Genomic DNA, 4,447 nt, shown 5'->3' on the forward strand with positions numbered 1-4,447 from the left:
TGCCCCATATGATTTCTTAAATAATATTGTTGCATAATGCATTTGTACCTAGGATGATATCTAATGCTTTTTCCTCCGGTTTGCAGTGCTAATTTTGGGCCATTGGTAATTTGAGAGCCCCCGAGTAGGGGCTTCCCAGGCACAGTAGCGCCAAAAGTGAATCTGCAACCTTGGGGCAGCTATTCCAGGTGTATTTACATAAAGTGCACTGTTAATGTAGTTTAACCTAATGCATTTATGCTAATGGCGGCTTTGGGCCTAGTGTTGTCCAGCTACGGAGAGGCCATAGGCTAATGTTGTTCCCTCAATGTTAAAGTCGTTATGCTTAGGTTGCCGTCTCCTACTTCAGGCCCAAGGTGGCCCATGCTTATGTTAGGTGTGATGTCCTGCTGTTAATATACTTCCAGCTCATTTGAATGCATAATGTGCCTGTATGAGGTTGGTGTTGCCTCCTCTGCCAAATGAGAGGGTGATTTGTGCTAATAGAATTACGCCCCAGGTCATGTCATGCAGTGCTGATGTTATGCCTAATCTAATGTGATTTATGCCCCATATTCTTAGGTTGCTGCTGGTATGAAGCATGAAATGTTATATGCCTAGGGTGGGCTCATATCTTGATTTATGCTGTTGATTTTATGCCTCATGCGAATGTTCATGCCCGACCAAGTGCCTTTATGCCAATGAGGTTGTAGCCCCAACTCATGGTTTTACACCTAATGTTATAGGCCTTATGGGTTCTGGTGCCTAATGAGTTTTCATGCCTATTGTGATGCCATGATGTTTCCATTGCAGGTGTTCCGGCCTAATGCCTAATGTCACGCCCTGATGTTTTTATTGCAGGAATTAAGGCTGATGGATTTACCTTTATTCTTTGTCCTTCGTAATGGTTCTTGCAGCGGCCCGATTGGCCCTGCCATGTATATAATCCCCCTGTAAGTATTGCCTTGGCGCCAGTTGGCGCAGTGTAGAGAGTACTGTGATTTTTATCTTGTGTTTTACACAATACAAAAGTTATTCTTACACAACTTTGTGTAGCGTCTCTTTTTGGAGTGTGCCTTATGTGTCACCTGTGCGTGCTGTGTGGATGCTTCACACATGTCCTCTGGAGTTTGGCCCGCCCGCTCTGCACCACGCTACCCATTTCTAACAGAGGGGCACAGGAGTTGCCTTTAGCAGTCGTCTTCCAACATGGCTCTGAAATAAAAGTGCATTTAAACACTGTTTCTGGTAGCTGCTGGTGCCCATGTCTGCATTTTGACTCCTTTTCTTCTCATGGCTCTACATTCTCTTGCCCCCTCATCTTCCCCTCCCATTTGTTTCATTAAAGAGGAAAAATGGTACAGGTACCATATTTGGTTTTGCCAGAATGCTCTAAGGAACAAAGTCCAGCTCTAGTCCTCACGCTGTGCAGGCGTTGGTATGTCAGCCTTCAGTCCTTTATGGCAGATGCTTTACCTATGGCATATTCCATGCTGATTCCTGTCCTGACATACAAAAGCTCATGAGCCACCCCTGCAAAGCTTCCCGGTGCCTGAAAACAGGGAGTTTGAGAGAGATTTTAGTGGCGATGCAGTGCCTAGCCAGGGAATTAAGGGTGCAACATACTTGGTGCTTGTCGTCTGCTTGACCTACAACACTGAATTTGCCACTGATTTACACAATTACCAGAACTATATGTACACCATGCTTGGTGACTTGAATATTTTGCCAATAGGAAGGGAAACAAGGTTGATATAAATAATTCTTTACTTGCACCAATATGCGCTTCAGCATGGATAGCTTCTGTTGCGGAGACTGAACACCATTGTACTGTATTCTTCCCCATACACCAGTTGTGTATTACCAATGCAACTGTTTACACCAATGTCAAAAAGTGTTGGGCCTTTCAGCTGTGGTACTGAAACGACCCTGGTCATTTGAGGCTTTTGCTGCCTTGGAACCCTGTAGCTGCATTCACCTGCTGTTGCTGATGGGATGACTTTTCATGGCTCATGTTTGGTGGGTTACTCTGGGATGAAGGTTGCGGACGGATCCACCTCCCAGGGGCCGGCGTTTTGTCAGAATGTCCTCTGGCCAGATCCAAATTTGGTGCTTCTTCCACACACATATTTCGTCCTAGGAGTGGCCTGCAACCTCCTTTAAAAGATACACCAAAAGCAAATGACTAACTGCCCTGGCTTTGCAAATGCACGTTTTCTTTGCATCCAGGTACTTCTAGTCCTGTATTTATAGGACAACAAAACTGCAAGTACTAGAAAACAAAGAGAAACTGTACAATCTAAGAAAATGCCACTAAACAAAGATCTAACAGTAATTTCACACTTACCAACTTTATGTGATCAGAAAAACAGAAGATTCTTCACTTTTAGAAAACAATAATTGCCATTTAGAGTTATGGAGGTTCTGATGCTCTTGACTGAGACATTCACTTCCTGGCTGTTGTCCTGTTCGACCTCATCATCCTCGCTGGTAAGTAAAATGTGTATTCATTGATATTCATTTTGTATTGATTGGTCGGGCTGAATACTCAAACTTCCCCACACTTTCCCCATCCTTACCTGAATAACTTACAGCTCAGTTCTGCAGATATTTGTTGAGTGCTTCATCATCCGTGAGGGTATTCTGATGCAGTGGCAGCTACTATTTACCGGGTGTCGTGGAGCGGGAGGAGGATGAGTGGGGAGGGGGTGTAAATGAAAATAAATAATAAAAAACAACCTACCTTCAGGCAGCTGCCGCGCTCAGTCTGCTCACTGACGCCTCTCGCTCCTCGGAAGCAGGAACCAGGAAGCACCCAGGCTCCTGACTCCTCTAGCCAATCACAGCACTGCAATGCAATGTTGTGATTGGTCTGAGCGCCATGGTTCTCTGCTCAGACAGGGAATGGGGGCCTGGACATTTTCTGTACCCAGGTGGTAATGCAGTCTGGGTGCAGAACAATTAAAGTGTGCATGACTGTTTGGCCGGCCCACGAGGGCAGGCCAAACAGTTATGTCCACTTTAAAGTGGAGCAACCACTCCTCCTCAGGCAGTCCAGACTGCCCTCACCAGGAAACAGAAAACTAAAATGATAATAACGCTGGTTGTTATCATTTTAGTTTTCCTTTAACTACTGCTTGGCTTAGCGGAGGAGCTGCCACTGTCTTGATGCTGTGCAGGTGTGGACTCTGTGACTGCTAGACGAAGACCACGTTTTTCAGCTTTTTGCGGATTTCCAAAAGGGAAGATGAGCTTCCAATGTGAGGCTGGAGGTAGTTTAATGCTATGGGTGCCATGTGAGAGTAGGCCCATACTCCACTTTTGGTCTTTTATATTTGATGGACCTGTGCAAGAGCTAGTCCTGCCAAACTGAGGTGTCTTGTAGGATGGTGGAAGTGGATCCTACTGTTGATGTATCCTGGTACAGTCTTGTGGAGTAGCACAAACACGAGGGTGAGCTGATTGAACCGGATTCTTTTGTGTATTGGAAGCCAGTGTAGTTTCTGGAGGTGAGGCGTGATGTGTGCTCAATGAGAGATGTTTAGTATGAGGTGGACTGCTGTGTTCTGTATGATTAGAAGTCTGCTGGTTAAGTGTTTGGAGACTCCGGTGTAGAGGCTTTTGCCATAGCTGAGTCTTCTGCTAATGAGGGCATGTCGTTGGGTGGGAGCCACCTGTAGATCTTTTTCAGCACTGAAACATGTGGACTCACAATGGTATTTGGGGGATAATAGCTTTTTCAATGTTTTTTGGAAATGCTGCATAATATTACTAAACATCAAACTGCTTTTAGCCCATTCTAATGCAGCATGGGCAAAAAAGGAATGAAAAATGTGTCATTATGCTAGTGGCACTTATTTCTATAGGCTTGTGCATAAGTGATGAAGTATGTACATGCATGCATTCCCACGCATGCACATGCCTACTGAATGAGGTGGGTGCCATTTTGTTTTGTTTACTGATCCATGATGGCCAATGCCACCTGGGTTAGTAAATAAAAAAAAAAATTCAATTATGCTAAAGTGCATAGGTGTAGCGGGAGCTGCACAGCAGCAAATGTGAGCTGCTGAGACCTCCAAGAAATGTAAAACAACGTAAAAATAGATAATTAAAGGACCACGGGGGGTGAGCAATAGAAAAGAGGGTGAGGGTATTAAAATATGAATAAGAGTAAAGCTGGTGGTGTGAGAATCAATAATGAAGGAGGGAGAAAGCGGCACAACAAGGCTAGAGCAAAATGGAGCATGGGTGAAGTTTTGGTGGTAGAGAAGCTATTGAGGTAGAGTGTTGCAAAATACATGCACGCCCATGGAATGCCTAACAGAAAAGGAACAAAGTAGCTCCATAAAAAGGAGCAATAGAAGGAGGCAAGTCAATCAATCAAAATGATGGTAAAGAGGCTATGCTCCAGGAGAGGGACAAGCATAACAAGAGGAAGAAGGCAAGAGATCAAATCAGGAGCAAGCAA

Source organism: Lissotriton vulgaris, unplaced genomic scaffold (assembly GCF_964263255.1).
Source record: "Lissotriton vulgaris unplaced genomic scaffold, aLisVul1.2 SCAFFOLD_777, whole genome shotgun sequence".
NCBI lineage: Eukaryota > Metazoa > Chordata > Amphibia > Caudata > Salamandridae > Lissotriton > Lissotriton vulgaris.